The sequence below is a fragment of the Lepeophtheirus salmonis genome, chromosome 4 (genome assembly GCF_016086655.4).
Source record: "Lepeophtheirus salmonis chromosome 4, UVic_Lsal_1.4, whole genome shotgun sequence".
NCBI classification, from domain to species: domain Eukaryota; kingdom Metazoa; phylum Arthropoda; class Copepoda; order Siphonostomatoida; family Caligidae; genus Lepeophtheirus; species Lepeophtheirus salmonis.
This window is the reverse complement of record NC_052134.2, coordinates 45,045,597-45,068,932: the sequence shown is the minus strand read 5'-3', so window position 1 is coordinate 45,068,932 and position 23,336 is coordinate 45,045,597.

Sequence of the window (23,336 nt, the reverse complement as noted above, 5' to 3'; positions counted from 1 at the left end):
GTTTTCAATTTTTTTTAAAGATCAATTCCATGAACATAACTGTATATTTGAAATGTATATTGCTTCTAAATTTGTAATACTTAAGTGACTCTAGAGAAGAGAAAGGGAGGAGATAAATATCCTACAAGGAACTTCTTTTTTTTTTCTCCTGTAATTTGGATAAAAATGTTAGTTGTTCGTTGTTCCCAATGTTTGACGTATTCAATAAATGTAGTTTATTTTTGAAAACATATTTGAAAAATCAATCCATTAATTATACAAGCAAAATAATATTGAATTAGGAAATATTCAACATACGTTCAATCGTTCTGAAATTTTGTTTGGAATATCATTTCGTAGTATTACTAGTTTAATACAACCCCCCTCCCCCCAATCCTTGATGAACCGTGGTACATCCTACACTGTTGCAGTATTGTAAGGTATAATAGTAAAGGTTTTTTGGTTTTTTAAATAATTAATGTAGTTTTTCAAGTTTTTCAATATTTTATTTTTAATAGTTTATATTCTATGCTAATAAATTATTCCTAAATATATTAAACTTCTTAAAAAAACAAAAGTTGTTATAAAATATACACTGGATATAACATACTGTTATTCATCTAATTATAATTTTTCTACTAAAAAATGAGCTTGTCGACATTTTTCAATAATAAATAAAACCGATTCGCAGTCGAAATATCGCCATTAACCCTGTAAATATCAATAGCTCATGCTGTTGCTTTTGGCATTTATATATGATTAATAAATAAATCAAATATGACTAATAATAAAAAATAACAAAAATTTTATAATATCAAAATATGTGATTATGTATATATGTACATAAAAACGTATTGAACCAAACGGTGGTACAACCTCGTACCGAACCTCCTTTAGAATTACCTACTTATCATTTTGAGTATAGTTTTTTTTTTAAATATATAAAGGGTGAAATATGAGTAATTTATTTTAATTAAATTAATTTGAAAGAAACAAAGGAGATTAATATCATATGAGAAGTTTTGTTTTTCCAACTCTCTCATTTGATTAAATGTGTCAGTCTGCCCAATTTTTAACATATATAATACATAAAATTCAATGTTGAGCAATTATATAGGTATTAATTTAGATAATGTTTATATAAGAAGTATATATATAATTTTTAACAAATACGCTTTTTTCATAATTTTCTATGTATCGATTCTTTAATTTTTACTTTTAAATCGTGGGATTTGAAATATTTTTGTCATTTTTTAACCCTCTGATATTAAAATGGAAAGCTATACATCCCAAGATTTATAAAAATACTTTGTATTCCTTTTAATCTACATTTAAAATTTTAGAAAATTGAATAAAGGTAAATCCCCCCCCCCCTTTAGTTAATACTAAAAAAAATTAAAAAGTTGTTCCTGTATTTTTCCTTTCGATTTCTTGGATTTTTCATTTTTTAAATCTAAAGACTGAGGCGTATGACTTTTTGACATTTTTGTATAAAATTAAATATTTGATTTATTTTTCTTAGCCTATATATCTATCTATCTGATGTTATTAAATGCCATTCTAGCTCAACTGCTCTCTTCCAAAACATTTTCCTAATGGTATGTATTACCATAATGAATTTTGGGCTCTTTTTTCTTAACATGGCAAAAACAAAAACAATTTTCCATATACATATTTACCTATAGAGTGTCTCTGTTTGTTATTGACTTCAACAGAAGCCTTCTCGATTAAAAATAGGCAATCCATGTGCATATTTTAAATCATTTTTTTTTTTAAAGAAGTAAAACATTATTTGAGCTTTGCGTACAAAAATTAAATATTGTCTTTTAGGATGAGAAGAAATGGGAACTGGATCAAAAATTCAGCATTCAAAACTATCGGATCTTGGCCTCATCATCGAAAGATGTATCTTAAGAACCAAGAACAATTCCAAAATTTGTTAATAGTCGATCCCTTTTTGTTTGGGCAAGGATTTCAAGTAAAGGAGATAAGCTTGGATTGGTTCTTCCGGAGGGCTTCCGTATAAAGACTGGTGACTACATTTAATATGCTTTAGAGCCTGTGGTCCTTCCGTGCTTTAAAGCCAATTCATTTAAAACTTTGAAAGTGAATTTTTAGCAATTGGAGCTCCAATAAATACCAAGAGTGGCTTAAAGCAAATATTCCTTTTTGGGACAAATGTATGTGGTCCCTTGGAGTCCAAATCTTAACCCCCTTGACTACTTTGTTCAGGGTTATCTCGAGTCGAAGGTAAAAACTCGTCAATATTTAAATTTGGAAGATCTCTGTACCTCAATTCAGACAGATGGAATGGGCAAAATTTGCCAAATCTATGTTGCGTGCAGCATGTAAAGCATTTCAATCACCGCTAAGGGAGGTAGTCGATAAAGGAGGCAGTTATATTGAATAATTTATAAAAAATATGGAATACAATAGCATAAAAAAATTATCTAAAATATTTAGAAAAAGTGTTTTTCTCTACGATCAATCTATCACTCAATATATAAAATTCAATAAGGCTTAAAATTTATGGTCACCCTGTATATATTATACTGAAATGTACATACCATCAATCCTCCAGAAATTTTGCAATGAAAAGTATTTCATAATATTAATAGTTTAGCATTATTCCCCCCCTCCTCAATTTCTAAAATTTTGAATTTCGACCAACTCTAATCTACATGCACCTACTTTTTATTTGAAGACTCTATGTATGATATACAATACTTTCTCGTGAACATAATTAGATGTTACAGTATACTTATATTTTGTTTACATATAATGGGTGAAGTATGAGGGATTTTATTTTGAGTTTAATTCAATTAACAAATAAATAGTATTATATTTATGATGAGACTTAGAGTCTTTGTACTCAACAACCATCGTCTTTGAAAAACTATATGCAAATGTGGGGAAATATATATTTGACTATTTTCCTTTTGAAAGTACATAAATAAACTCTTTATAAATCCTTTAGATTTTCTTACATGGACATAAAATTATAACATAATAACTTTTTCTATTAGAAAAACAAACAAAAAGAAGAAAACCAAGATTTATTTTTATTATAATTTTGTTAATTCTTTGTTAGTGAACTAGGATTTTCTCTTCACCAAATTTGATGAAATTGATTCAATTTTATTCAAAATAGCTAATAACACTAGAACTTTTTTGTATGCTTCTGAAACATTTATAAAATATGCAACATTTATATTTTGTAAAAACAAATAGGTATGTCTTAATTTGGTTAATTGATTGATTTGTTCGCTTTTAAGTCATTATTTTGCTCCTTTTTTTTCAATTTGAAGTAATAGTGTTGGTACTAATGTAATATCCGCTATTTTTCTAATAATCACACTCAATCTTATTACAATAGTAAGTATATTTTTGACTCAGAAAGTTGACGTTTTATAAAAAAAATTGGAGGAAAAAGAGAGAAAAAATTATTCAGAAAGTGACAGATATTTCAGTTAAACATCATTTTTTATTTTTTTCTGTAAGAAATAACTCAGACAAATTTCTACAAACTTTTTGTTCTTAAATTCCATTTTTGGAAGTTAATTTTTTAAACTGAAATAAATGAAATTAAAATTTTCACCGATTGCTTTTTTTGCCCATAACTTTTTTTGATTTGGAATAAATTTAGAAAACGTAGTTTATTCGTATAGTTGTTGTTTGAAATGCCAATCTCTTTTTGATAAATAACTCAAATCCTTGTCCAGTCTACATGAGTTGCAAAAATTGACGGACCAAATTAGTTCGGTCTAATAAAAAATCTATGTCTGGACCGTACTCATAGAAAAGTTCGGTCTAGATAAAACAATGACGTCATACGAAGTTTAAACAGAGATAGCTCGCATGAAAAAATTTATGTTATATGTATACAGTTTTGTTCTAGAACATGTCATATACTTACTTTTGAGATTTTCAAGGTTATCCAGATATTTTTTCTTTGTTAAATATAATTAAAAAAATAAATGATAGTGCTTCAAAAAAAAGATATTGGATCTTATAATTTTTTTTGGTAAAAGCTAGACCGAAAAAAATCAGTGCAAAGTGTAAGGCCTAAAAAATCGGTCTATTATACAAAAAAAACAGCTTCATAAAGGGAGACCGAAAAAAAAAAATCAGTCCACAAAGGTGAGACAGAAAAAAATATGTCCACGGTCTGAGACCGCGAACTGGACCGAAATATTGGATAGAAAAAGAAAATACTAAATAAACATATTTTAGCCTCCATCAAAGATAATAATTATAATTATACCCATAATCAAGATAAAAAGATGCAGTAATCTTTGGAAAAAATAGTCAAAAAGCTACCTCTTATGGACAATAAGACAATGAACGTCAAAATGAGCCCCTCTCCTGCTAGTTACTAACATTGTTTCCACCCTCCTAGAAGCTTGGATAAAATTCAAAGTAGTTTCAACGTAATTTTGAAGTGCCATTGATCACATAAAATAAGTCAAATCCTATTGTAAGTCTAAATTGGGGTCTGGATCGATAGACAGAGCAAAGCTATTTGATGTGAAATGCAACCATTATTTATTGCATCAACAGTTAAAAGTATTATGAAAAATATTCATTTTATAGTTTTTCATAAAAATATTAAACATAGTGCTTGAAATTTTGGAAATATGACGACAGTCTAAATTATTGTTGCATGACACAGATGTCTTGAGGATTCGAGCTAAATACCTACTTATAAAAAAAAAAATTAGAGTCAAGTTCATAACAATCACATTCCATTAAAGTAAAAGCATCTAACATTGACAGAAGCTTTATCAAATTTTTCTTATTATGTGTTGGATCTTCTTTAAGAGAATTTGATAAGTGACTTCACTCAGAATATTTTTTATCCCCTTCCAAGTAGCTCTTCACAGACAAAAATAATTTGCACTCTATGTTTTGATCAACAGCAAACAACTTGGGAAAATCAATAGTATTTCATTACTTTGAATAACACCTGAAAATAAACAAACTTAAAAACATCATGTAAACTGGTTTTAGCAAGTGTTTTCACCATTTGATGAACACCTAAAATGAGCCCCTCAAACTATATAAGGAAAGTTGATGTTCAAGTTTTTCCAAAAGTCCTGGTTTATTTACTCAACTCCCACCTCTTAATCCAAAAAATATTTCAAAAAGACTTTGATTTGTTCATTGTCCATAATTTGTAAGGATTTTTAGGTTATCCCTTTTCCTATAGCCGGTGACGGGTGATCTTGCACATTCAATATGTTTTAATAATTACGAATCAGCTTTAGAAAGGGGTTGTTCCAAGAAAATGGGGATGGATTTTTGAGTTTATCTCCAGGGCATCAATAGTGCTTTGATGAAACAGAGAATCAGCTAACTTGACATTAGTTATTAAAATTATGGGTTGATTCAAAAATAGGAAACTATTTTCCAAGATTCTTCTTTTAAAGTGTGTATGTAATAGTTCAATGTCGAACCGGAAAGTAATTCATCGAATACAAATTTTACAATTTGCACTGTAGTTTTCGACAAAAACAATTTTCAGAATCCATTGTATTTAAACGATCATAATATAGCCTTAGCATTTTTTGACTCAGAAGTGTCATCTCAAGAAAAAAGAAATATGGCCAAAGCAATTAACAATTCGGAAAGGCCCATTAATCCATCAAATACACCAAAGCGAGCAATAATAAACACGAAAAATATTGGGCAATTATCCTTATCAAATTTTATTTCAAAAAACACCATAAACTTGTTTACATGTTTGGATATAACAAATAATTTCCTTCAAACTAACCCTGAAACTTGGAATTCAAGAGAAGATTATAAGGCTGCGGGTTCAATCATTAACAACTTAATAATAACTACTGATTATTTATTTTGTCCAAGACCATCAAAAAAAAAAAAAGTACATCAAGTAGGAAAGATTATTAATTTTTTTTTAATATCAACAACACTCATTGTATGTACATAATATTTAGATTTGTCAATTTTTTATCTTGATTGTTCACGAAAAAAATAGTAGATTATTTAAGAAAATACATTTTTGCTTATTTTAAACGAGTTCGATGACTTTCTGTAACAAAAGAGGTTATTGAACAAACCCTTAATGCAAGTTCAAAGTCCCTCTGATAATATTGTTCATTTTTAACTGTAAAGATTCGACAATATTGCCGTTTAATTAAAAAAAAAATAAAGATCGATAATGTGCGCTGTGAGTAATAGGTTAAAAAAAGTCCTTCACCACTATTCCGTTTAAAATCTAATTTAAGAACAAAATTGTATAAATATTTTATGAAGGTTATTTCATTATGTAAAACACAATCACATTTTCATCCTTCCTACATTAGATGCAGCGTTATGTCTTTGTCTGTGAAACAATAAATATCTTTTTTCTTCGGTAAGAATAAAAATTGCAGTATTCAAAGTAAAAGAATTAAATATTCCTATTGTTAACATTAATAAAGTTATATAAAAAGAAGATATAGAAAGTGTACAATGCTTTTTTGTAGTTGCAATCTGAACAGGTTCTTAAACTGATTTTCAACTTATCTGCTTTGGGACATGAAAATTACTAGAGCAAAATAGCAGATCCTGCGAGGTCATCTTTAGGTTACACAAAAACTCTTTACATAGTGAAAGTAAATAGATAGATACTATTCATTCAAGTTGTTGTCAAAAAAATAGTTTTGCAGACATTTTTCTAACAATTAAAAATATTCAAACAAAATGTTTTCTTAAATTGTCTTATTGAGCAAAAAAATAAAAAAATCTACTGACAATTTAATGATTCCCGTATAACCCGCTTCCTTTTTTTTACATTTTCAGATTTCTTATGTTATTATATCTTTTTGCTCTATAGGTTAGCTTTAAAAAGAAACTTTATTTATGTTTTGAATAGGTTAGAATAATTTCTATCATCATTAATCAATGGGGAAAAATGTATAATACTATATTTGAATCCTTATTGGTGAAATGAAGGACCCTTGTCTCCTTTCAAACTTAGAACTAAATGTGCTACCTAAAGATGAAATTTTATAGCCCATATGACAGCTTTTCCGCACTACCCATATAAAAGTTTCTAATTCAACCGGTCTTCTCAGCTGACTTATTGATTTTTTTATATCTTGTATCATTATTATTTAATTCTTGAGAAGGGAACATTAAGAAGTATAAAGTTATAGTTACGTGTGTACAAGAAAGACGGAAAATAGCAATATGCTCGGGAATTGTAAATATATGTAAGTCGTTATTGGATTTAGAGTAGAATTGAGGATATACGTTTGAGTAATTCCAGCTATTAAGGTATTTGCTATAGAGGGTATTGAATTTGTGTTTATTTCTTTCCTTTTATGATTGCTTGCAGCTGAAATAATATATATTCTATGACAGCAAAGCTACGCTCCTCGCGAATATCTTTCAAAATTTCAGGACTACAACATTATTTTTCAGTTTATTTTATTTTTACATCTTGGGAGTTTATATTTATGGAACTCTTATTATTAACTTATTATAAATATGTTTATCTTGTTGATTAATAAGTCTAGCTTATGGATAAATAAATCAACAACCTCAAGGATAAAGAAACCATAATTAAAAGATCTTAATAAAAATAATTATCTCATTAAGTATACAAACATATCATTTTTTAATCATTTATGCAAATATAATAAAGCTTCACAAAATCTAAATTAAAAAAAATATACGTACTTGAGATAGTGAACAAATAGGAATGGTATTTCATCCAATACAGATCCTCTGAAGAACTTTTTGAATAAGGAGCAACAATTTTTATCAATTATCAAGAAATTATCAGAAAACGATATCTTTTTTCTGATTTTTTGCCCCGTTGTGCATCGAAAGGTTATATAAAATATCATTAGTGTATTTTAGTCATTCCACATCAGGGATCGGCAACTTGTAGCTTCTGATCATCATTCAACTCTTTCATTCTGATCCTGCGGCTCTGGGATGGGATCCATGTCAATTTTCTGATGCACGTCTCAAAAACCCCAAAGGATGACTAAGATGATAGCCAACCGTACTTTTTGTTTGCTACACGTATAATTAGAATTTAAGCGCAACTTTTAATTAATCTGAAATATACCTTTAGTTTGGTGTTTTTATTAGTTTTTAAGAGTAAATTACAAAGTTTAAAAAATATATATTGAAAACAATATTTACAGAGTTAGCTTCATTTTAGATTTCAAAAAGTACTTTGGCCCTCAGTGTCTTGTTTTCCGTAGTAAATTGGTCCAAACGTATCTTTCAGTGTAAAAGGTTGCCGATCCCTGTTCTGGAGTGATGATTCTTAAATTTTTGAGGGGGGCAATTTACAATTATATTGCTTAACGTTACAGATCTTATATAAATGTGTCCTGCCATCACAATAAGAATCTAAAGTGATGTTTCTTAAGGTTGAGTGTGGATTACATTTGTATTATTTGACAAATTTTCCTGAGTTTTTATCAACAAATTATAATTATTATCAGGTGCCGCAAATTGAACTTAAAGTACCCAAAATTGATAACCACAATAAAAGAATGATAATTCGATAGATTTTATTCGAAAGACAACATCAGTCTTTTAAATAATAAAAATGCTCTCTACTATAGATAAAAAAATTGTGTATCTTCATTTACATCGCAAACTTGAATAAAATACCTATAATTGACTCTTATAAAGTATTTGGGTGTATGTTATTTATGTAGTAAAAAAACACAAAGATTTTTCGCCTTTTCTTGATTTTCGTTCGAGATTGTTCTTATAGTGATGCACGACATAACACATGTTGGTAAAAAATAATTAATACAATTTCCAATAGTACATATGTATCTGGCAAATTTAGAAAATTAACATAATTAATGTCATGGTTTTTTCGTTCAACTTTTACGAAAAAAAGCATTTTGTACTAATATTTACCTTTGGAAGTAAATTTGTCCTGGACAAAGAAAACATTTTTTATAAAAATTACAATATAAAATAATAATAAGTTTTTTGTATATAATTCGTTTTTTTGAAGTAAAAGTCATACTTATTAAACACTATTAATAGATAAGGAAAATTATGTTAAAAATAGCATATGGCGTGTAGCTTTTACTCATGGATTATAAATACATATATTATTATATTATACAATATTACTAAAATATCAATCTTCTGTATATTTATTTTTGTTTTACCCTCTCTATTACTTCTTAATTTATAATAAATATTATTCCTCTATCATCTGTATCTGAAATATTACTTTAGTAGTTTCTCAGCTATTTACAAATTCTGGAATTAATTATCGAGGTTTCAAAAAATGTGATTTAGGGGTTTTTCTTACTTATCTTCAAACTCAACGATGAATATATAAGTAGAATAAGAATCACATATTCTATTTAAAAAATGTATTGTTTCACAATAATCTATCTTCTACTGTCTACAAAATTCAATATTATTTTCTTCAATTACCATTCTAGACTATAAATTTACAGATTTAAAGTACATTTGTAAAAAAAAAAGTATTTAATTTGTTCGTTGTTGCTTATAATATCATTCGTGACAACTACTAATAGTAAATAATGCTTCATATTGCTCAAATAAATAACTAATGTTCAGATTGAAAGGGAATTAACCGAGCTAAAAGATTGTTTTTTTATTAATATTAAATTATTTATTCTTTTTTGCAAATAATTTCTAAAATTAGGTTTCATTTCATTTTTAGCCAATTTTTATACTCTAGTAATAACGTTATAGTTTTTACATAACTTATTTGTATTTGCCATTTTTGGCCTATCTGAGCAAATACAAGAATACTTGTGCAATCTGCAATATTTGCATGGAAGAAGTAAAAAGGACAGACCACCTTATGAACAGATATCCATCGCCCTCATATGAGTGATATCAAGCCATGCAAGAATAGGATAAAGATTTTAATATTCTTAAATTTATTACATGTACAAAAGTAAAACAAATTATTGATCATGACTATAAAATCAAGTTGGACTTAAGATCATTTTCTGCTGTCGTATCACATATACCCTTTTCTGTGGTTGTGTTCTTTGTTGTATATATGTATAGTTTTGGAATAAATAATAAATTCTTAATGTAGCTGTTATAAGAGTTTTCTTTAAATGACTGGATAGCATATCAGCTAGCATGACGTCTCTAAGTATAATCGTTTTCTTATGAATGGCCTGTATCCACTCTCAGAATGTATATTTTCCGCATTTCTATTTCGGATATACCTATATATTTGTTATATTTAGTCAATATGCCCAAAAAATGATATAATGATGCACATTGTAATATCTTTGACATACGATTTTAATTCGTTCCTGAACAGAGCTATTAATTAAAAGGAATTACAACTATTACAAATAACTTTTAAAAAATTTAATTGGAGGAACTTTCATGTCGCTTTTGTCAGCTCTCTACCAGATAAGTTATTGAGGAAAAAAGGCGTGTAAGTCAATCTTAATTTTTACTCCAGACCCAGCTCATATCTCAAATAGCTTGTAAGTTGTGGAGACTTGTATTTCAAGGTATAACTGTAACTAACACACTCTAAATTGTGATTTATCAGCAGAAAGGTTTTGGGTGAAATACTATTTTTCCATAACTCTTAATTTTTGTACATGCTATTGCCATTCAATAGAACTAAAACATACTAATAAAGCCATCTATCGGAAAAATAATTGATTTATTTAAAATAAACAATTTTTTTACGTCGATTTGATTTTTTATACGTTGACATCACAATTATATTGAACAAAATAAGGAAACTAAGAAAGTTTTAGTATTTTATACTTTATATATATATAAAGCCTATTATTTCATAGATATATTTAAGTAAAACATTGACTCTATACTCCAATTTGTATGTAGTTGTTTTTATTTGCCCTGGTCTTTGAAATGAAATATGTCAACATATTATTCTTTATGATGAGGATCAGTGTAATTTGCAGATCCTCTACAGGGGTGATCTGAACAACTTGTTCATAAAAATTAATAATAGTTTGTTGAGGAGTATAAATGTAATAACCCTCAACTTTGATTAAAAATCATTCGAACTTACTTATGTTACTAAATTCCTAATTCATAAATCACAGAGCCAAAAAAACAAACATTTTTGTAACTTCTTAACAGTAAATAATCATCTCAGAAAAAACGTTTTCATATTTATATACCACCATAATCTATAGCATGATTTCGTGCCATAAGGAGATTAGCGTGTTGATTATCCATATAACATTCTTTATCACGGAGTTGGTTGCTCTTGAAAAGGTGTATACAAAAAGTTGGAAAATTAAGGATTAACTTTATTTACAGGTCATTTGACATAACAACGTGAGCATTAGTTTAATTTTTTTGTAACCCTACGTAAGTGAATCGATACTTTTCTAATCCAAATTTGATAAAATGTATTCTAATTTATTTTAAATTACATTATATCACCAGAACTTTTTTAAATGCTTTTGAAGTCTCCGTAATGATAATTGGAATTTTTATTGTTGTTGTTGAATTAAAATATATTTATATTTTGCAATTTAATTAAGAGTTTGTTAAATTTTAATAAAAATTTCAAAAGCAAGCTCCTGTTTTTCATATTTTGCAACATATTTAAAAATTTGTACAAGCTATATATGTAAGAGAAAATGATTTTTTTTTTTTTCTAACAAAATTTTCTCTCCAAAAAGTTATCAGATTATAAAAGTAGACATTGAAAGCTTAATTGATTTTCATTTTTTTCTTTTATAAAATCACCTCCAGTCTCTATAATAGGAAGGCCTTCGCCAGTTGGTCCCATGACAAATTCCGGAATTCCTTCTTGATCCTACTTATGAGTTGAGTTAGTCCTTGGTATTACAGTGTGTGTGGTTGGTTTGTCGTTCGATCACTCATCCACAAAAACCAAATGGACTTTAGATATGATAATTTAAGAGGTCAAAAGTCTGTCGAGATTAAGTTTTCCAAATTGTCTTGGAGCAATTTGATACTTTTTTGTGAGGTGTGTCTAAAAGATTAGTTCAGTTACCACATTTAAGGCCTCCAATTGGTAACCATGTTGATCCAGGGCTTCATTTTGGTATCTAACACGTAGATCACGGTATTAACCTAGAAGTTTTTTTGGGAACCCCATGAATAGGTATGACGCAGCCCTTGGAGCTAACAACCTCATAACACTGACAAGAGCCAGAAACTTCGTCTGCATAACCTTTACAGACCTATAATTCCCTTTTAATCTTGGGAACGAACGTCTCACAGAGTACAAGAGTTCAAGCAATTGATATATTACTGCTTTTAGCACGGATTATTGTTTTTTCCAAATATTTGGGACAAAAAAAATCGTCAATACATTCCTTTTTTTCCAACTGATGCAAGTTTGCAAAAGCTATCTAACAAAGAATAATCAGATGCCTGAATCCTTGTGTTAGCCCAAGAGAGCACGCCAAAATGGGAGCATAAATATATTATTATTTAACATATCAATCACATCTTAATCAATAGTGATATACAATAATTTGATGTCCTTAATTCGTGTTATGACATGAATACACGATAAGCATATTTATAAAAAATGAAATAATAATGTTTAAATTCTAATAGCGACAAATGATTTAACGTTACGACCTCAAAATAATGTGGTTAAGTTAAAAAAAATTTAAGATGTATTTCTTTTCCCGAACCCCATTCAAGTAGCAAGTTGTGATATTGTCAATTGGAAATTAGATTAAATAGTCTGAGCCAGTTTTAGCAGGAGCTGTGTTTGGGACAAATATAAGTTTGCTGTGACCTATTCTTTCTTGATCATCACTTGGTCGGAAAGGAACAAAATTTAAAGTATTTTCGGATAATTATGTAATTTCAAAATTAACCAATCAGGAAGTGAAATCCAACAAAAAGTATATTAGTTGTTTAATATGGTTTATAATGTATATTTCAGAAACAGGATGTCTAATGAGATGCAATGAAGATGTTGATTAGTTTATTTACTTCACACCTAAGCCGACAAAAAAAAAATATATTGTATTTGTTACGTGAGTACTATTTATGGATCCTTGCCAAGAGATGAAGTTGGTCATCACAATTTATATAAAAGTCTCAAGGATATGAATGACGAAAAAAACCTTATATAGCGAACCAATTTTGGGAGCTATGTGTAGGTTGATTCACAGTCACTTCTAAAATAGGAAATATACTTCATTGACAATTCATAGGGCAGCTATATAAATTGTAATACTATAATATTTACTCTTACATAAGCAGTACAACTCCATCTGACCAATGAAAATAGTTTTTTTGATTCCTTGTTTCGTAGGTGAAGCATGGCGAATTTAAAAAAATATACTATTGATTTCTTTTCAGCCAACTCAATATAATGACTAAATACATTTAATTAATAATAGATAGATGTAGTTTATACCTTGTATTTAATAATTTCCTATAATTAATATTTATTTAATTGGTCAGATAGAGTGGTACTGATTAAGTATAAGTAAACATTACACTACTACATTTACTCCATCTAACCTATGAATTTTTTGAGGTTCATATACATTAAGTAAATTACCTTTTCTAGGAACGACCGCGGCGCAAATCTACACATATTGAGTTCAAGAGAATATCTTCTCCCGAGTGTGCTATCATTTGAGCTACGTCGTTCAATTTAAATTTAGCCGTGTCTAAGTCAAACCAGTTCTGACCTATTCAGCTAAAAATAGAAAGTCTAGTAAAATATCCCTGATCTTCCCTACACCAACAGATTTGGGACCCAAAACTTTACAGTAGCATGAATCATTTAATAAAATCGTGATTTAAATGGAATCAAAAGAACACAACTCCAAACCAATTTGAAATAAATTTAAATGCTATATTTTTGTATTAGTTATGTCCACCTTCACAAGCAATAAAAGGCTAGACACGTTTGGCCAACAGATTGACAGCGCTTTACGATAAAGGCCGTATGTATAGCGTTCTACACAGTTATGATGGCGGTTCGGAGTGAATCCAAACTTGGATGAGAGGTGCAAAAGACATTCTTCTTCAAGACACTCCAAACTGCAAGGCCCAGAAGACTGAGGTAAGGTCTGGAAGAGGGCCACAGAGGGCCAGCCAGAAGTCAGCCATATTGTTGCTGCAAAAATATTGTGTGTATGGGATTATAATTGACTTCTTGACATTGTAAGCATTCTGAAGGGTATTGTCAACAGTCTCTGCAGACATCTTGGCTAATACGGGAACGAAGTACATCCCACTTTTTTTTTCTTTTTTTTTTTTTTGTTATTCCTTCATTTATACACTTATAGACATGAGACATAAAACTTGTTTATTTTTGTTTTAGCTGTAATGTGGTTACGTAATGAAACATTGAAATTCAAAAAATTTGGGATTAAATTGTAATTATATGGTACTGCATGCTTGGAGTCCTGACATTGTATATATGTATACAAGCATAAACCTTCTCTTGACAAAATGTTGTTCCATTTAAAAAAAAAAAAGATATGTAAATAGAACTCAACACAAAAGAGATATAATAGAGTAACAATTTCCAGTGCCTTTTTCATACCTATACTAATAAATCTGGACTTCCATAGAATTGTGTAAAAAATAGCAAATATACATAAATCAATGTTGAAAATGTGAGAGAGAAAGCCAAGGAAAGAATCATAGTGAAATACATTCCTTAATATATGTTGTGCATGTTAGCTCTTACCAACCACACTTCAGTATAAATTTGTCAAATTGATGAATTATATAGAGTTGTCAAATCTTGGTGTAAGTCCATTTCATGGAAGTAGTTTGTATTTATTACCTATCGGTGTAGGTAGTGTTGTAAATCCTAAGTATTTTTACTGTGCAAATTTAGTTGATATTAGCACCATAAACAAAGTTTTTTTTCGATAATTTTAATTAGATTTTGGAGGATAGAGCAACTCAATATACAGTAAACCAGAAATTTTTTGCATATGAATGACAGAGTAACATTAAGGAGTTTTTCGGGAGTTATAAAAGTAAGTTCTTCTTGGACTCGGAGTAGAATGGAGGATCAACATCAAAGTAATTCCTGTCTATAGTGTTCTTATTAGATATAGAGGAAGACATGTGTTTATTTCCTACAATTCTTAGTTGCTTCCATCTAATTTAATGATAACTAAACTAATTTCCTCGAAAACATGTCAAAAATACTAGACATCGAAGAACATTATGAATGAATGCATTCCATTCAATCTATAACTAAATTTGGTCGTTTATAAATATTTAAATTACACTCCAGTCCCATAGAGCGTAACACACGTATTTTTTTTGTTTTTGCATAAAAAAACAAGAATTATAAACATGAATTCCTGTTTAAACATTTTCCTCACGTTTTTGGACGCAAAACGTGTAGGAAATGCGAAAGAAACGTGAGTTTCTATAAACAAAGGGACAATATTTTTGTAGAGCGCGAGGAGAAGGCAGGAGCGATACTTTTGAATGGGCAAATGACAAATTATTATTAGGAGAGCAGGGAACAGTACTACAAACATTTTCAAGTATTTCTAGCGGCGATAATCAAAGCTTAAAATCCCCAACTTAAAGTTAGTATTTAATTAGTTTGTAAATTATTTTTGTAATTAAAAGTTAAACATTAAAATACGAATAGAAATTGTTTTTAAATAATTTAAAATTCCAAAGAAAAAATTAACAAAATAAAATAGTATATAGCTTAATATGTCACACAAAAAAGGAATTAAATAAAAAGCTTCTGTGGTAAGACTCACTTCCTTTACTAATAGGTATAGAATTACAAAGACTAGGCGATCTACACATAATAAAACCTACACTCCAAAATTTATTTCTTTGGTTTTAGAGAGTAGATGGTGTTGTGATCAAAGAGTTTCGTTTTGTAGAAGAGGTAGCCTTTGTTTAGTATCCAGGGGGGCTAAGGGAATAGCCTTATTTTTGAAACGTGAAAAAGTCTACTCCTTTATTAATGACAAAAATGTCAAAAAATCGTGCACTAATGCAAGGAAATTTCATATTTTGCAGGACAAAATCAGAATTTTTTGATAATGATAATCCCTCAGTTAATTTCTCTTCAAATTTAAATGTGAATACTTTCCTAAGCGTTTTAAATGCCCAACACAAAAAATATATCAAGTATATTTCGATTAAAGTGTTTTTTTTTTGTAAAGATTTATTTAGCAAATATTATATAAGGTCTGTTTTTTGGGATTTCTCGGGATTTAATACCTATTGAAAACTCATAAGAAGTTTTGAACTTAATTATTTCTTAATAATGTATAAGCTCTATTTGAACATATATATATTATAAATTAAACTTAAAATGCATATTGACGAACCTTAGAAAGCTAAAAGTTTTTACGAGTTATGCTTTGTAAGGGATTGATAATAGATTAAGTTCAACAAAGTACCAAATTTGTATGAAAAGGAGGATTTCTTTGTTACTATTTATAATAAAAAACCAACAGCTGTTGCATCAAATCGTAAGGAGAGAAACTTGGTTTGGCTTATAAACATTGGTTCAAAATATAGTAAAAGGCTGGGAGAACCCTTTGCTCGATTATTCACAATTTAAGATAAAACATAAAATAGTTACTAACACTTTGTCTCTGGATAATGTGTATGGGAAGACTAATGGTGAAGAATTTGCCTATTTTCTAAGGCATCAAAGGAAACAGCTAAGTATGTTTCATTTGACAATGAGCATAAAAAAATTGTCTGGGATCACTTAAGTTGTGTTTATTATTTAAATTTTAAAATATTATTAAATTTTACATAAAATAACTTTGGCCCTATTAAAAAAAAAAAATAATTTTATTAACATAAAAGTTCAGAGCATATTATACGGATCCAAATACAGTACAACGCCATTTACTGAGAATCATGTCCAAATGGTTGATAGTTGTATAAAAAGATTTTTACAGGAATGTGATTTCCTTTTTTTTAGTGCGTGTTGTTTTGTTTTAGGAGCGTGTTTACCTCCACATTATTTGTGTTTCATGGTATAACAATAAGTTGAAATATATATTTGTATTTGGGTACGAAAAAAAAACGAAACTGTTGCCGTAACATTACAGTATTTTACTACTCATAAACACAATAGTGTTGTCAGTGTACGAGTATTTTTATACTTGTTCCAGTACACAAGATTAGTATTGATATTATGATTCTTTTAAGTACATATTTGACAAAAAGTATATAATAAAAAATTCATTTAGTACAATATAATTACCCGTTTGAAGGATTTAAAGTAGGAAAAGATGACTAATTCAGGATTTTAATGTCGTTATTAAATACAATGTTCAATCTTGCCTTGTTTTACATATTTATTAAATTAAGCACGCATTAGGAAGGTTACATCAAGGCACAACACTGCACTGCAATAGCCGGTTTCAATATCAATTAAGTATAGTACCATTACAAAAGAATGAATACCCCGGCACTACAACCGGTATACCGAACAATGAGCTAAAGTTTTAAGATAAAATATATTTCTAATATTTTATGCACGTTTGTTGCTTTTGTTGTTGGAGAGTTGTTCATGTAACGATTAAGTGCTAGATTAATTTGATAGTGACAGTCATTGACACGCATTAACTTATTGGAGATAATAGGATTAAGGTTCTTCTCCATATAGAATTATACAAATCATGACTATAATTCCTTTTTCAATAGTGAATAGTTTTTTTTCCACTAAAAAGAGCAGCAAACATCCATCTCCTTCCAATTTTGTGGCACTCATGAGTAAATGTTCCTTCCAACTCGGAAAAACAGGTGGATCAATTCTGTGTCAGATATTTAAATCGGTTGGATTTACCTATAATATTGTGAAAGAGAATCACGAGTTTTATATTTAAAATCAAGAATGAAAAGAAATTGACTTCCTTATTTCAAATATCTTCAGGGTGTTTATTTTTTAAGACCCCGGCAAAATATACAACATGATAGTACAAATATGTGAGTTGTAAAGCATTCCAGATTTTAAAAGATTTTATCACGGTGAACATAGATGGAGTTAAATAAAAATGTTCAATGTCATTAATTTTATTCCGTATTGTTTTTAAAAATTCAAAGTGATCCTATAAAAAGGAAAGCTATCGAGTTTGCCTTATAAAGCTAATAAAGCATGATTGCAAAGAAGTTAACAGAAGTGCATCCTATCGGAGCTATTCTGATTGCAGCCGTTGCCCAATATTCTGCCTTCTCCTTTTATGATTCCATGTGTGGTATCAGTCGTGGAACTATGCTGGGGACACAATACACTACTACCCCTTATTTTCGGACAAAAACTTTAAAACATTTCCCCAATTTTACACAGTTATAACATGTAAATGCTATTCTGGATCTACAGAATAATTTTGATCGTTTATTTCAAATGTTATGAAACTATTTCTCATTATTTTTTATGAATTTTGTGGCTTTATTTTGTTCTTTATCTTTCTGGAATTTTGGAAAGGGATCTCTCGTGAAAATGAATTGATATATAACACTATATAGAGCAAGCTATTTCAAGATGCTTGTCTTTTGTTTAGAGCAGTGGTCGGCAAAGAGGAGTAAATTACCCAAAATGGGCTAATTTAGAAAATTTTGGGGTTAATGGGGGTACTACTTCCTTGTGTTTAATAAAATAAACAACATGGCACTACAGGGGCATCCACAGGCGTGGGCTTGAAGGGTAGTAGCCTTTTAAAAAAAAAAGGAATTTTTTAATACCTTTTTGGTCAGTACAAAAATTTTTTAAGTGAAATTAGGGACAAAAATTATTTTTTTGTCAATACATATAGATTTCCAAAAAATTTAATTTTTGAAATTTAAAAAAAAAAATAAAATTTGGTTTTTCTACATTTTTTCCGAATGAATTAATTTTTTTGTATGTTACTTCTCCTAATGAATAAACTCAGTAATTTAAAAAACTTTATCTATAAATATACAAATCATGGCAAGAATGTAATTGATAAATGAAGTTGATTTATTTCAATCTGGGTTGAATTTTTTTGCACTTTGATTTATGTCCTTTGTTAATAAACGAGTCACATATTTATTAATAAGCAATGAACAATAAGACAATGAGGGGAAAAGGCTTATGAGATTAAATACATGCATTGACATTACACTCAAAGATAAGCAATATATTTACACCCTACTGGGAGTTAAATGTACCTTTCTTTAAGGATACTGTCTTGTTCCATCCTTTAATTAATTCAGCTGATGAAAAACCTACTTATTGCAAGATTAATAGAAATACAATGGTAGACCATCAATTTATCAGACTTCTAGAATTCTCAATCTAATAAATTGTACCGAATGCTAGGCAATACAGGCAGATTTTGACAAAATACACAACCACTCATAGTCTATGACGTCATTATTGCTAGAATTTTGAATTTAATGTATCGTCCTTACTGCTGGGCAAGAAAAACAGGTTCTGACAAAACACACAACCACTAATCTGCTATTAAGTCAATATAAAAACGTGGCGGAAGTTGAACATCAGTCGTACAAGCATTATGGTATATACTTGAATTTCTATTAACCTTATTTATGTAGTTGCATTGTTTCAAAACTACTTCCAGGGTGGTTCGTAGGATTTTTTTTTTTGTTTATGGATTTTAAAAAAAAATTAAATTTTCTGAAAAAATTTAGAATATTTAATTTTTTAGAATTATGTGAAAATCTCTAGATATTCACAAAAAATTAAGTTTTTTTGGAAAAAAGTTTAAAAAAGGTTTATACTATATTGTAAATATTAAAATTATTGAATTTTTTTTATAAATTCACAGCTAAAAAAAATTCAATCTGTTGGGGAAAAAATTACAAAAATTCATTTTTAATATAAAAAAATTAAACAAATACAATTTTAATTATATCTTTCTTTGAAAAAAAAATTCAAATAATATATTTTCGAGAAAAAATATAAAATTTATAAATATTCACAGAAAATTAAGTTTGTTGGAAAAAAGAATAAAAACTACATTCTTTACAAAAAGTTTAAATAATTTGAAAAATTAAATTAAATTTCAATTATTAAATTTTCTAGTTAAAAAAAACAAAAAAATCCATAATTTGGGGGTGGGTAGGGGCTGCAGTCCCTAAAATAACGCTAAAATGACACCTTAAAAGCCTTACTGGTATATTTTATTCCAATTATATAATTATTATTGCATAATTGTTGGAAATTTTTAACAACAGGTGCTAATTCGAATTCATCCAAATAGCGTTTAAAACATTTATTATGTAAAAAGAAGCCATCAAATCGACAGCCGAGAACGAAATATATTCAATTTATTGTGTGTGTGAGGTAATGCTGTGAGTAACGTTCTAATTATCATAGGACATCCTTTTTAAAAACAACGTACAATATATTAAACTTTCAATTTACAATCCTTTTTACATATAAGAGGGTTTATGAAAAGAGAAATTATTATACTTTTGAAAACGATCATTGGGTTGTCATGGTTGTTATTTTTTTTCTGTTTGTTTGTTTTTTTAAATTTCCTTTAATAGGCAAGTAGTTTCCATTTTTACAAAACAATGGAGGAGGGAATGTCATAATTTAAAGTAATGATGTAGCCCTCGAGACCAATTTGTGAGGCATTTTTTTATGTTTGCCTCAAGCCCTTGGTATTTGTATTTTATTTTATATTTTTATTTACATGTATTCATTTAATGTTTAATTGTATGTAAAATATTTTTAAAGATACAAAATACTAAGTTGATATACTTTTAATATAAATTTGAGTATACCCGCTATTGCATGAAGTACAAAAAACGTTACATTAATAGTATGTATAGAATATACCCCCACAAGAAATCTTCAGTCATACTCTTTGTTTTTAATGAGCTCACTCACCCGTAGTTACTCAATACTTAAATGTTCCATCTTCAAGAATTAAAAAGTAACAATAACAAAAAAAAATAGTGATATGATAAAATTACTACAACTACAAGTAGTAGTTTTATAAAAATGTACAGTATAATTGTTGACCCTATTTAATATCATTTGAACTACACGGTTGTATATTACTAGCAGTTCACTTGCACTGCACTGCCAAGTCTTATTATAAAACATTAGAAAAGGTCCTTAATGCTCAATGTTCACTTGCATAACACGTTGGCTGGGGTACATAATATTATGTTAAAAGGGTCCTTGATACTCAAGATAGCTGTGGCGATAGTTTATGATCTCCCTTAGGGAACAGCTCTCATCCTGCACAATCTGTTCGCCGAGGTATATTTTGCAAAATAGAATTGAGTCTCTCTTGACAACTTCTTTTCAAACAATAGTTTGGTTGTCCGAAATTTCAATGAAAGTGTAAACGATTATCAAATTGCTTGCAATAAAATTGTATTATAATCAAATCGTTAATGATAAAGTTGCTTCCAATAAATTGTTTTACAATAAAATTGCCGACAGTCATTTTACCACAATTCATTGTAAACTAATGTAAAATGACCACTCTATAAGAAATTTTATAGATGTTTGCGGTTTTTGTATATTTTTATAACCGTAAATAATACCATCTTTTTTAGGTTCGGTCCTTTAAAGTTATGATTTCCCAATATGATAATAAAGACATTAAAAAAGTGCATCTGCCTGTAGATTTTAAAATAAAAGAAACATTTAAAATACATTTATAAGTATAGATGTTTGAGGCCATATATTTGGAAAACTTGGAGTTTTAAGAAAAGCAAGCATAAAATGACCCAGCAACAAATGACATCTAACCATGCGATAACAAGCCCTACAGTAAACGTCATCTTTTTTTATAATAGGTATAGTAAAAAGAATCCATTAGTTATTCAAAGATGGTTTTAGTAATGTATATCTCGCGTTGTATAAGTACAATCAACTTAATTGATGGCGTAAGAAAGATAAGATTTCGTACTCAAAAACTTTATGGACAGTTTTGTGATGTTTGACTCAGTTTGATTGAAAGTGCTTAAAGATAGATACCAGCAAAGAAAATATTCACCATATTTTACAGTTTTCGTCAATAAAGGCGAAGATATAAGTTATGTTTCGAAAAATGTAAATAGTGTCAATGGTCCTGATACTATAACAGCCAATCACATGCCATTTTGGTTTCGTCGAGTACGATCCTATATCAAATAAAGGATCAATTTCCACTTTATTGTACTACTAGCAAGAGCACTCGACATTGCTTGTAATAATTTGGCGTCGACAGACAGACACACTTTACTGGCATACTGTGGATATGCACACACATTTTCTCTTCTTCTTTAACAAGGTGCAATGAGTTTTATATACACATGCTCGTTCCTAAATTGGTAGTTCCTCTATCAAATAGTCAGGCAGTTATAATATATCGTATTTAGTACACACTAAAAAATTAGGCATTGCCAGACAAACATACCCATTTTGTTTTATTAATATACATATAATTTTTTGGAAATATTACTGATTAATGAAAGAACTAAGCATATATAATGTGAGTAATAGATTAAAAATAATTATATCACCTATATTTCGTTTGAAAATAAATCACCAAATTCCCATGTGCATTTGCACTTTTATTAGAATACCACACAGGGTTTTTGTAAAGTTTTTGGTAATTTTTTCCTAAAATTTACCAACATTGTACTCAAGGTAAATATTAACATAATTCATCCTAATATTCTTATAATTCGGAGTGGACAAGGAGAATACGGGAGCGAGATATGTGGTAATATTTGATTAAGAACCTTGTTAACATAACCTACCTTAATATTTTCAGTAAAAAGTGACATCCATCTTTGTAATGATAATTTACTATTATAAAAAAAGTTAATTTATAAAACCAAATATATATGTTTGCGTTTGGATGATAATAGAAAAGAATAAAAAAAATCGACAAAAAGTAAATTTAAATCCGTTTAGTAACCATTACAACAGTCTTGAAAATTTTCAAAATATGCCAAATAACATTTTTTATCAGTTGCATGATTAAAATATATAAAAACTCAACATTGTTGCCCCCGTAAGACAAATAAACAATTTTGGACTATTCTCATTTGTAATCATACAAACCATTGGAACTCTTTATAAAATCTATTCGTGGAATACTGATGTCTAAGAATGAAGAGAAAAACACAGTTTACTGATAAGAGAAGCAAAGTAGTATGTGGATGTGCTCTTTTTCTTTAAATATTCGTCTTGGTGTTAATGTTGCTCTAAGCAAAAACTTTTTCAATTACTTTTGGTATATTTAAAAAAATAGACATGCTTGTAAATGAAAATACACTCAAACCTGCCTAAAGGTCACCGTTAAGTATTATATAGCTACTACATAGGTTTATAGCTTTTAACGGTCAGTTTTTTAAACTTAAAGTACAAATCAAAGAAAGGGTGACTAGCTATAGACATTTAATTATACACCTTCTCTTGA